This window comes from Pistacia vera, unplaced genomic scaffold (assembly GCF_008641045.1).
Source record: "Pistacia vera cultivar Batoury unplaced genomic scaffold, PisVer_v2 Contig87, whole genome shotgun sequence".
In the NCBI taxonomy this organism is placed as follows: domain Eukaryota; kingdom Viridiplantae; phylum Streptophyta; class Magnoliopsida; order Sapindales; family Anacardiaceae; genus Pistacia; species Pistacia vera.
This window is the reverse complement of record NW_022196745.1, coordinates 647,057-660,533: the sequence shown is the minus strand read 5'-3', so window position 1 is coordinate 660,533 and position 13,477 is coordinate 647,057.

Below are 13,477 nucleotides of genomic sequence, written 5' to 3'. Positions count from 1 at the left end.
TTGGGAATGGAAATGTTACAAAGGAATGGAATCCCAATCCATTGTTTGCTTGTAATATGAAGTCTTGATGGAATAAAAAAAATTGTTGTTTTTGGACGAAAGTACCACCAATTTATTTTATTTAACAGATACAAATTTTATTTTTTATTTAAATAAAAAAATTTAAAATTTTCAAAGTTAGGAATTTTTTTTTAAAAATTTCAGAAAATTAAATTGGTTAATGCTAGTCAAAGTGGTCGGTCAGCTAGTTTCTGTCATGCTTCTTACGTCACTGCCAATGCATGGACTCTTACAGGTTGATGATCTACCAATCTGGGCGAATCTCGACCATCCAAGATCAATGAGGGACATCATAGGCGATGGCCATGACCAAGGACCACTGCTTGTGACATCATTAAGCCAGTCTTGAGAGGTTGAGATTCGTCTAGACCGATAGATTCACCCATATCAGTATATCACTGACCTTGATCTTTCATGCGTGGCGGTGCTGCTAGAAGAGTGATTGATATTCGTTGACAGATGACATTAACTAGTTTGAATCTTTTTTTTTTTTTTTTAATTTTTGATCTTTTTAAAATTTCAAATATTTAATTATTAATATTTTAATAAAATAATTATATTTTAAGTTAATTTCTTTGGGGGTAAAATGAGAAATTAGAATTTAAAAAGAAGCAAATTTGGATATTTTAGCATTCCATTACCAATAATGGATGAGGATATATTTGAAGATTAAGATGACTGTTTATATACTTTTGTCTAGATACAAACCACAATATTTCACTTTTCCACTCAAATAAAATTATCTTACAACTTTAACAAATAAAAAAAAGATCCGAAAATGGTTCAGAATTTATAATCTCTTTTAAACATAACACAAAAGGGATTCATGACTGTGTGATTTATTATCAATGGCAAAGCCAATAAAATTGATTTTAGGAGGCAAAAAGTGTAAACTTTTTTGTATAAATTAAGTATATGGTGATATTTTTACAATTATATTATGTAAATTATAAAATAATGTATAACAAATTAATCAACTTTTCTGGAAGCATAGCTTTGCTAAATAAGCACAAACTGTAGAGTAGAATTCTAAAAGTTAGAAGGGAATATATTCAGTACCTGCAGCTGAGAGCCGCCAAATATTATGTCATGGATAGTGTCATTTTGCTTGTTAACGGCATAATGATATCTTGTGGCTTTAAGTCTTTTTTTTATTAACAGCATCTCTAAGGTCTAGTAAACCGTGTGGTATCAGAGCCAGACCGCTTATAGATGCCAATTTCTGCGTGTGCGGAGGATTACCTCCCCTCGGATATTGGCTTCTTTAAGCTACTTATCGGTTCCAATCTCTGCGTGTGCGGAGGATTACCTCCCCTCGGATATTGGCTCCTTTAAGTTGTGATTATGTTTTATTTCACTGTTTATTAAGTTATGTTTATATGTAATATTTGGGTTTTGCGCTATCCTTATCGTTTGAGGTGACATTAAACATCCAAGAGGTTGAACTTACGCACATGGACTCCTCTTCAGCTTTATCTACGTTTACTGTTCCCATAAATACTAGCTTATCTAGATCTTCTTCTAAAATAGACAGTTTGTATGAAATATCTTATATCCCAGAAAATCAAAAAATCCAAGACACTATCCCTCCTATTGTAAATCCTTATACAACCTTTTCCAAGTCCTCGTCTTCTTTGTCTAAAACCTTTAAAATTCTTGTCCGTCCTTCCAGAAAGCTAATCAAAGAGTATGTCCAGACTAGTACTTTTGACAAGTGTCAAATTCCAGCCACATCCCAAGAACAATATGTTACTTTGGAAATCCCTCAAGAATCCATTACTCAATGGATCCGTGAAAGATACTCTCATGTGCACTTAGGTGCTATCCGGCTCGCCCTATCTTATCATGGTAGAAAAGGACTTCCAGTCTTTGTTCGAATTGCTTTATTGGACACCTGATTTGTCCAATATCAACATGCTTGTATAGGGACAGCACAGACAACTTTGAATGCTGGGACAGTCATTATGACACTGTTTTCTAATTTCAACATGTCCCTCTCTGATGTTCATTGCTCTAAGGCTCTTAAAGTTCAATTACAGATCGTTGGTGTAGATTTAAATCCAGGAAGTATTGTAGCTACTTTGCATTATCAAATGGTGCGGCGAATCCAAGACCATGCTCTTGATCTCGCTATCCCTACGACTATTGATGTACTGCTCCTTACTGTTGACTTTCAGAATACTCCTCATTGGATCAATATTCCCAGACAAATTTCTAGAGATGATTTGATTAAATTGTTACCCGACTCTTGGGTGACGAGTTATGAGTCTCTTCACAAAAAAGATACTCCGATTGTTTCTACAGAATCTACCATGCATGATAACAGTGACGAGACAACAGCTATCAGATTTAAGTCTCCAACAACTCCCAGTGCTCCACCTTTGAGTTTTAGACAAACTCAATTCATGATTACTCCGGTCATGCCCACTACTGCAGTACGGGAACCTGGACTTTCCATTCATTCTTTTCAACAATCTGGTGCTCCTGTCTATCATCAATATGATCCAGTCACTGGTCACACTCCATTTGATCTTGACTGCTAATGCTTTGAATGTCGTGATGATCCTATTTGGGAAATCGATGAGCATTATCTTCCAAGACGAAACTATTCCAACCAAAAAAAGAAGAAAGCTCGCTACAGTCAGACAGATCTTCATTCCCGATTTGAAGAACATGATCTTGAAGTTGGTCTTCTTGGTCAACCGTCTGGTAAATTTGACTATTATGTCAAATATTCTCCCCTAGCCAGAAAATATTCACCATCCAATAATCCCTCATGGGACATCCCTCCGAAACCTCAACCCAAATCACCTTTAAAACTATCCAAACCTGCCAAATCACCTTACTTCAAACAACCTTTACCATGTTATCAACAGTCTCTGCGGTGGATTGCCAAAGAAAATAAACCAACCCATTCACCCCTTGCTCATACTCCACCTGTTCAGTCCGTCATGATGATCCAATCCCCTGATCCCACAAAGATAGGACAACATTTCAATTATGTCACAGATTTTCCTTCTCTTCAATAAATTGCTACTCAACAATCTATAGTGGTTCCTTCCAAAGTTATACAACCTGATGGATCCACACCCAAACTCTCTCAAGCTGAAGCAGTTCTCAATTGGCAAACTGAAAATGCTTTAGCCCAAAACAAAACCATGACCAGACTTGAACAAAAACTGGATTTAGTAGCTCATCAGGTGGACTCTCAATCTCAAAACCAAACTATGCTGATTTCTCGGCTACAAAAGCAAATTGATCATCTCCAAAACCGGATTGATCAGCTCCATCAGGAATTAATGCACATTGTCAGCAGCTCTCATGGCTATTCAGCTCAGTTTCTTCAGAAAGAAGCAGAAATGAAGTCATTAAAAACCCAAATGGCATCGCTTCAGCAGGAATATCTTAAGCAAAAACTCAGACAACCACAGACTTTCCCTGAAATGTCATTGGTACCAAACCCTTTTGATTCCACAACAGCATGGCCACAACCCTTTTTTTCCCCTTTCCCAAAAATTAGCCAACCGTTGGTCTCACCTCATATACCTTCTGGTGCTGTTCAAGCTTTTGGCAACACTGAACAGTTATATGCCAAGCTCCGTAAAGAACGTGATGAAAAGATCAAGCTGGAACGAGACCAAAAGAAGCGAGAAAAGTATTCTGCTAGACCATAGACCCTATCCGCTGATATTCCTGACTCTTTCTCTTCCAGTCACTCAGATCCTCCATCTCCTAAGCCTCATCGTCCTTTATCTAAGGATAAGGCTCCAATGCATATAATGATGATGGAAGACCGCCAACCTTCTACTAATCCTGACTCTTTAGAAAATCCCGTCTCTTCCAATTTTATGAACTCTTTTTTGCGAGACATGGCAGAAAGGCAATGTCTTGCCGCCTCAGGTCTTTCTCAAGATTTTCTATCTACCTTCCAAATAGAATCAAAAGCCGATATACCTTCGACTGATGAATCCTTTGAAAGTGACTTTGACTCTGATAGTGATACTTCTGATCAACATACTCATGTTTATCTCCAACTGATGACCCATCAACCTGAATCGTCCAGACCATCTGTTGTTTCTAAGGTCGATGATGAGATGCCTGAAGGTGATGATTCCATTCCAGACTCTCCGCCTATGTATCGACAATCTTGTCATACTCCGGCTGAACGTGACTCTTATACAACCTCAGCAAAGCTACATACTTTTACCATCGATGATCTTCCTTCACACAAATGGAGAACTCGAATGTATGAATTTCAGGCCTGGTTACAAGCTGAGATGCTGAAACCTAATGCCCAAGTCTCCATTGTACTTACGCAGTTTACAGCTAGATTTGGTGGCATTCTCCATGATTTGTGGATAAGTCTTCAGGAGTACAGACATTTCTGCGCATGTAATTGGCAATTCCCAAGAATTGTTGAATTTCTTTCCTGGTTGTCAGAACATCTGGGAATTTTTGCAATTCATTAGCAATATAAGGCTGGAGATCATACTTGCCATCAGCAATCACCATACCTAGAAAATCAATCTTTGTTTGTCCTAACTGGATTTTCTTCTCAGAGAGCATGATACCATAAGTGTGGATGATATCAGCAAAGTCACGAAGAAGACGTATATGCACTACAAGAAAACTGGCATTCTGCGTCTAACAAAATTAGACGCAGAAAGTCACGTTTAGACGCTAAGCCATTTTTAGCGTCTAAATTCGGTTGTCGCCCCCTTAGTTGTAGTAGGCTGGTCGTAGATTCATAGCGCGTCTATATTGTGGTTTAGACGCAAAAAGTTTTTTTTTGGCGACTATCAAAATAGTCGGCAAATGTTGTTCAAAATAGTCCCCCCACTTAGACGCTAAAAGTTGAAGGGTAATTGTGTAAAATTGTATAATGACTAATCAATTAGTTGCAAAATGTTAGTTTTACTGTCTAATAATTTGTCGCGAATCCCACACAAATTAGACGCCAAAGGTGTAAGGGTAATTTCGTCAAAGGCTTTCGCAACTATTTTATTAGTCGACGAATGTATCTTTTTATGACTAAACTTTAGTGGCTAATTGTAACTCTTTTAGATGCTGAATGTAGAATCCAAACGGTTTTCGCGACTATTATATTAGTGGCCGAATGTATCTTTGTGTATGGCTCTCAGTTTGTATCTGGGATACAGTCACTTTTGGTCTCGTTTACTCATTTCTTTCCTGCATGATGATCATGACCACCCTCAGCTAGTTTCATTTTCTTAGATTTCGATTTCCTTTTCCTAGATACTACTTCAGATTTTACATCCTGAAATCCATTTGCATTCACTTCAGCTCTTATTTCCAGCAACCTATCTGCGTTCATTTCAGGTTTGATTCCCTGAAGCACATTTGCATTCACTTCAGTAATTGTTTCCTAACCCCTATCTGCACCATCTTGGTTACCCTCTACCTTATTCTGGTCGCTAGAAGCATTACTATCAAATTTCTCAACACCCTTATGCGCGTCATCAACCTTTTGCTGGGCATCACCACCTTCACCTAGCTTCTTCTACTTAGATTTACGTTTCCTTATAGATATACTTCATTTTTTACATCCTGCACTCCACTTGCATTCACTTCAGTTCTCATTCCCTGCAACCTATCCTCAATCACTTCAGTTTTTTCCCCCGCAACTGAATCATATCAATGTTGTAGACGTAAAAATCTACCTGTACGGAACGAGGGTTTGATCCCGTGAGGATGAGGCCACTAGCGATCTGCTGTACCTGCACACGTAGAAAAACACACGCGTGAAGCGAACGGGAAACACCGGGGTGGTGTTTGCCGTAGGCACTTCGACGCTCAAGTCAGCAAGGCTGAAAGGCTAATATAGTGAGGGCTAGGGAGTAAGAAGTCACCGGAAGTCTAGTCGGGGACTGTGACTATGGCAGTGATGTAAAGCTCTTGAATAGGACCTTCGGGTGTGAAGGTGTAATGTCCTTTGTGAGAGGGCTGGCCTCTGTTTATATAGTGACTGTCTGGTCTCCCAATCCTGGTAGGAGTAGAGGTCCTAATGTGACTCTGGTGCAAACCCTAGAAGAATTAGGGCCGTAGTAAGCTGTCTTACCAGTGTCCGAATAGGAAGGTGATTCTGATCAGGAAAATGTTCTGAACAGGAAAATGACTTCGAATAGGAGATTGATCAGGAACAGGAATATGATCAATGGGTCGTGGGCTAGGAGCTCGCCTATAAACCCAAGAAGTGAGCTGGAACTGGGAGGCTCGTACCTAGATAGTTTGGGTCGGCCATATTTCGTATCAAATGGGACCGATCTGGCTTGGGCCTCTTTAGGACTAGGCCCGGTCTTTCCTTCACTAGTGGTCCTGTTTGCTTATTTGGGACGTGCTTCTGAGTCGATACTGCAACTAGACCTGGCAAAACGGGCGGGTGGGCCGGGTGCGGGTTGGGTCTTAGCGGGTACGGGTCAAACGGGTACGGGCCTAATACGGGTCCAATATTTTGGACCCGTACCCTACCCTATATGGGTACGGGTGGACCCACGGGTACCCGTTTTTTCTCTCTCCAGGTTTTAGTTTTTACAACTTCACCCTTAACAGTTTTTAATTATAACAATTACACCCCCAAAATTCCTACAATTTTAATTAAGTATACATTTTTTTGGTAACTATAACATTGCTGATTCATTTGAGATCGTTAATTTCATGTAAATCTCATCCAGTTATAAAATTTTAGAACTCTTTGGTTTACAAGGTGCAATACCAATTACTCTGATAACAAGTAGGTTTTCAATTTAAATAATCACCAATTACTCTGCAAGAAGAAAATTTCAACAAATTTGATATAAAATAATATCTGACACAGTTCAACCCAAGGTTTACTGTTGATTCAAGTAGAACTTCAACAATTAAAAGAAAGAAAGCATAACATTTTATTGATTGAGCAAATCAGCAAAATTACTACCGAATGAAATGTTTAACTTATGGACTAATGCCAAAAGTAGAGCATGATATCGCAACCATGAACTAGTAAATGATGAAATTAGAATAATGTTAAAAACAAGGAAAGGCTGATCATAGATAGAGCTAAAGCGGAGTAAAATAGACCAACCACCGCGCTTGGAACCGACATCTCCTTTTTGACAATAGAAATAGTCATACTGGTTTGTCTCTAATAACTGTCTTCAGAAAATAATATCACACAATATCCACCGTAGTGCTTAGTGATGCACCATAAACTGTAGAATTTTCTAATCATAACGGGAAACAATTCAACATGTACTAATGTATGCTCTAATTTCAAAATCTCTCCATCTAGTTAACTGAATTTTTGACAAAAAATTAATTAACTAATAGATGGTAGGATCTGAATCGAGGGTTTCTGGAAACAAGAAAAGCTGAAAACATACCGACAGACCAGAAGCACCAGATTAGCAACAATGAATAAAGAACCATCTCCTATCAAACAAAATGTCTCCATGTAGGATAAGAACAATTTTAGATAATATCATTTAATCAAACAACTCTCTGCGTCCTGATGTTGCCGTATTTGCGAGCAATTTGACTCTAGCTTTTAAGAGTCTAGCTGCTACTCTTTAAGTTGATCCTCTCCTTAGATCCCTCTTGTACACTCCAAGCTAAATTCAAAATAGATGACATTGTTCCTTTCCTGCAAATTTTTATCCCTCCCTTTTGCAATTGGTGTCCAAAACTTCTGTGTTGAACCAGTAGTGCTTGTTACCAATGCTTCAGCTTCCATCTCCGTAGAAAGATTTCCTCGTTTTGCTTCTTCCCAAGAAAGTTTCCATCAGCATATACCATAGCTGTAATGTTGTGTTGATTTGTTGAAGATTGAGAGGCGAAGGAGAGAGATGAGAGCAAGCAGCGAGCGGCCAGGCGCGAGGTGAGTTTAGGGCAAGTCAAGTGGTCACGTTTTGGTTTTTACCATTTGCAAAAAAGGTGTACCCGCGGGTGTCCGCGGTTCACCCCAATAACCCTCAGATATACGGGTTGGGCCGGGTACGGGTCCATAAAAACGGGTTCAATTATAGCCCCTATCCTATATTGTTTTCCCGGGTACGGGCCGAACCGCGGGTCGGACCCATTTTGCCAGGCCTAACTGCAACTATACATTTTTGTTATCCGGCTGAACCCACTAACATTTTGGAGATTTGCACTTGCAGAATCGCTGATGAAGAGTTGACCATCCCGACGCGAGTGATCTATCGCCGGCGCCGGAGAAGAATGAGGGAGTCCTTGGCCAGGGAGGATAGGAGGGCAAAGGATGTTTGTTGACACCGCCGAGTCAGCAACTGCTGATCAGCACCCTGCCACAGGGGCTGGGTCGTCCCACGTGCAGGTTGTGGATGAGGAGTCCAGGACGATACATTCACGATTCTGGCTACTGCTCGACTTATTCCGATGCGACTTCTATGAGCAAGCTGGCCAACTCTTTCTTGTTTCTGGCAGATGATGCGCGTCTGAATCAGATGGAGCAGTTGCTGTGCTGCTGATTGGGGGGTATCCCGCGCCGTTTAGGTATGACAGTATTACTTTGGTGTTCTCGTTTGAATTTTTGTTCTTGGTGGCAATGTTTGTTATGCAGGTGCTTACTAGCAGTCTTCATCTGAGGAAATCCATGTGGCGCAGGAAACGGATACAGGATGTGTCAAGGCCAATACTACTTGCGCCAAGGGGCAGCGTCCCGAAAGGCTGAGCAGAGATTCAGCAGCGCCTCAGGGATAGTGGCATGAGTCGAAGATTGAGGTGTGAGTTGGCCGAGAGAACCACAGGGTAAATAAAAATAAAAAAGTTCATAAAAAAAAAGTTATTAACAGAAACCTAGTATATTATTACTTTTTTTTTTTTTGGCAACAGATAGTCGAATCAGTTTACGCGTATCTCAACTAATTTTTTATGTTAAAATTACAGTCGAGTCAATCCCCTCAATATCCACCCCTATTAACAACAAAGATTAAACTAAGAATCTCTTGAATAATACATCAAAAGTCTAATTAACCGTTAAGTCTTCAGTGATATGTTAGAGATTCATCAAATTTTCATCCCTTAGTTGGTATGTAAGCTATTAAAAATTATAATATTTAAAAAAAAAAACAGTAATAATAGCAATTTCTCTTCATAAAATGCGAGAAAAATGAGAAATTAAGATAACGACAAAGTGGAAACTTTCAAAGAATAAATGCAAAGTTATCTCGTGGGGCCCTCTTCTAAGCAGTCCATTCTTTTATATTGTTTATTGAACCGGTCCCCACCTTACTAAACTCCACCGGACCACCAGATCTACCACTTAAGGCATTATCCACTCACCGTGACGCTCCTAAAAAAGGTTGACATTAATTCTTTTTTCGTATTTAACACGTTGCCAACCTGACCCTACTAAATGGGGCAAAGTCAAGAAATTATATTTAAAAACATAAACGTTTAGTTTACTGATGGGACATCAAAATATAAAATATTATTAAGTAAGGCCGAAATCTAGATAAAGTTTGACGTCAAAGTCTTGGTTTAAGAAAAATGTAATCATTTCACCCATCATTAGTCTTCCATCTACAAAGAATTCCCCTTCTGACCAGCTTTGACTAATTCTTTATAATACCAAATTAACAATATTCACAAAATAACCACATATATTTCAATTTTCATTCATCTACACCCTCTTCTTCATCTCTTTCATTTTCACATCATAATACACAAAATTAAAACTTTACATCATCAACAACCTTATTATATTTGAATGGTTACAAGTCAACTTTACTATTATAAAACCACTTATAAAAAAAATCCTTTTTTATTTTAAATTTTAAGTTTATTTCGTATTTTTACTAAGAGTTCAATTTAGGAATTTAGATTGTAAAATTATTTACTTATTATTTGTAGAGAAAATTATTGTTTAATTGAGAATATTCAATATTATTGATTTACCTTCTTTAATAAATAGATTTATTATACCACAAATTTCATGGTTTTCAAAATTATTTTGTATTTGTTTATTTCAAAATTGTTTTGTCTTGTATTTAATATTTTCTCATGAATTCAAGAAATCTTAATTATATTTGGAAGATATATTACTCATGACTTTCGTTGATGCAATAAATCGCAACAATGAAAAGTACATGACTGACAACGTTAGAATAACATCAAATATTAGCGTAATCCTAATGGATCAGTGATTGGACAAAACGTTTACATATAAACAACAATTAAGCACAAAATACAAAGAATAAAATGAGATTTTTAAAATAGTTCGACTACTTATAATGCAAAATCTACATTCACTTATATTTGCGATTTGAGTTATAAAGAGTTATCACAAGTTCTCTCTCGAGTTCTCTCTTTTCTCAACTTAACCATCCTTCTATATATATATCTTGCTGTTCCCTTTTGAAACATTTTAGAGTTGGGTTTACATAGCACGTTGCCAACCTTTACTCGCAAACAAAACCTGACCCTACTAAATTGGCAAAGTCAAAAATTATATTTGAAAACATCAAAACGTTATGTTTAAACGTGACTCTTATACAGCCTTAGCAAAGCTCCATACTTTTACCATCGATGATCTTCCTCCACACAAATGGAGAACTCGAATGTATGAATTTCAGGCCTAGTTACAAGCTGAGATGCTGAAACCTAATGCCCAAGTCTCCACTATACTTACACAGTTTACAGCTATATTTGGTGGCATTTTCAGTGATTGGTGGATAAGTCTTCAGGAGTATAGACAAAATTTGTTCATCCAAATGTCATATATCAACCAAGCCCTGTATCTCCTGTATGATGAATTCTATGGATTACCTCACCTTTATGAGAACCAAGTCAGAGAAGAATATTTCAAGATGCGATGCTGTTCTCTAAAAAAGAAAGATCTTGACAGGCATTACAAAGAGATGGTAAAACGATATCATATACTTAGGGGTATGGATGATCCTAATATGAAGCAAGCCTTTTTGGCATCAATTCCTGAATCCCTAAGTCATGAAGCAACTAAGCTTATGCAGTCCCAGAACAAATAACTTGGATCCACTTCTCTTGGTGAAATTTACCAGTTTGTTATTCTTGCTCTGGAAAAGCTCTGTTCTCAAAAACAATTTTTTGACGATTATATGAAGCGTTCTAAACAGCTGACAAAGGTTTGTCAAAGACCAGACTTGCAGATTAAATGTAAATTTGATCGCTCATGTTCTTGTCCTACCAAGAAAAAGTTTCATTCCAGACGCATCAAGTTTTCTCCACCTAATGCTCTAGGCAGATGCAAATTTCGACGTTTCAAGCACCGCAAGTTTCTTCAAAAAAGGAAACGCAAAGGAAAACAGTCTAATCGGTGTTATTTGTGCAACCGCCGGGTCATTTTGCCAAAAATTGTCCAAACAAGCCCAAACAGTTAGTCAAAATGATGCAACAACTTTCTCAGCTCACAGATATCGATTTTTCTGATGATGATGTTGAAAGTTGGTTTTCCATGGATGACAAACCCACTTCAGACACTATTTTCCAGTTTGCAGCCACTGATACTGAGTACTCTAATTAAGATGATTGTCACTATTTATACCATATCCAACAAGCACCACAATCCCTTCCATCATTAGCCTTCTCATATCACATACCTACAGCAAAAGTTCAGATCTTCCCCACCAAATACTCCAAGCCCATTTCAGTCATAGCATTTTTTGATACTGGTGCTACTCGTACCATTATCAACCCTAAGATCCTTCTAGCCTCTCAGTGGAAACCTTATCAGGAAATATTCTACACTGCTAACAGTGAGACTTTCACTCTCATTTGATTAGCAAACCCATTAAAATCCAAATTTTCCCTGGATGTTTCACTTTTCATAAAGTTCTTGGTTCCGATCTATCTAGCAAAGACATGGTTCTAGGTTTTGATGTTTATTCTAAACTCAATAAACTTAGAATCCTTCCTGATGGTGTTCGGTACAAGATGTTTTTCCAATCCTGGACCACACAGCCTAATTTATTCCAGATTGAAGGCAATCCTATTGAGCAGATCAAGACCCAGCTTATTTCCCACTCTTGCGCAGATTCTCATGCTGATTTTCTCACTAAATGTGCTCATCCATTATGGAAGAATTCGGATTTCTTTATCCGTCTTCCATTCATCAAGAGCGAAGATATCAATCCCACTAAAGCTAGTCATTCCGGCATGTCACCAGAACATCTCAGTCTCGCCCAACAAGAATGTACTCAGCTTTTATCTCAAGGATTGCTTGAACCCACAGACTCTCAATGGGCATGTGAAGCTTTTTATGTCAATAAACGGGCAGAACAGGCCAGAGGAAAACTCAGACTGGTCATCAATTATCAGCCCTTGAATTTCTTCCTTCGTGATGATAAATTTCCTCTGCCTTCCAGACAAGTTCTTTTTGCAAATCTCCATAATGCAAAGATGTTTTCAAAATTTGATCTCAAAGCTGGCTTTTGGCAACTTGGAATTCATCCTGATGATCGTCATAAGACTGCTTTCTGTATACCCAATCACCACTACCAGTGGACAGTCATGCCTTTTGGACTAAAAGTCGCTCCTTCCCTGTTCCAGAAAGCCATGACGAAGATTTTTGCTCCCCTTCTGCATACATGTCTCATTTATATCGATGATATCCTTCTCTTTTCAAAAGACGAGGAATCTCATATACGTCTTCTTCGTGACTTTGCTGATATCATCCACACCTATGGTATCATGCTCTCTGAGAAGAAAATGCAATTGGGGCAAACAAAGATTGATTTTCTCGGTATGGTGATTGCTGACGGCAAGTATGATCTTCAGCCTCATATTGCTAATGAATTGCAAAAATTCCCAGATGTTCTCACAACCAAGAAAGAAATACAACAATTCTTGGGAATTGCCAATTACATGCGCTGTTTCATCCCCAACATTTCTCGTTTCACTACTCCACTTTCCCAGATGCTTAAGAAGAATCCTCCAGAATGGTCTGAAAAGCAGACAAATGCAGTCAAGAGTCTCAAGCGCTCATCCTTCCATACACAGCCATTGAAGATTCCTTCTTCGGGGAAACGCATTCTTCAGACGGATGCTAGTGACACTCATTGGGGTGCAGTACTTTTGGAACAAGATGACGACAAGGTACGACATCTGTGCGGATACCAGAGTGGACAATTCAAACCACACCAGCAGCATTATCATTCTACTTTCAAGGAAGTATTAGCAGTCAAAAATGCCATTGAAAGGTTTGAATTCCACCTTGTTGGACATCATTTCTTCGTTGAAACGGATATGAAGTCTTTTGATCAAATGCTTCGTTTCCATAAGAAAAAGGTTCCACATCAACAGTTACTTCGCTGGGCAGAATGGTTCAGTAAATATTCCTTCACCGTCCAGCATATCAAAGGTCACACCAACACCATTGCAGATTATTTATCCAGACCTAAAACTAAACAAGTTGGTTTCCTGAACC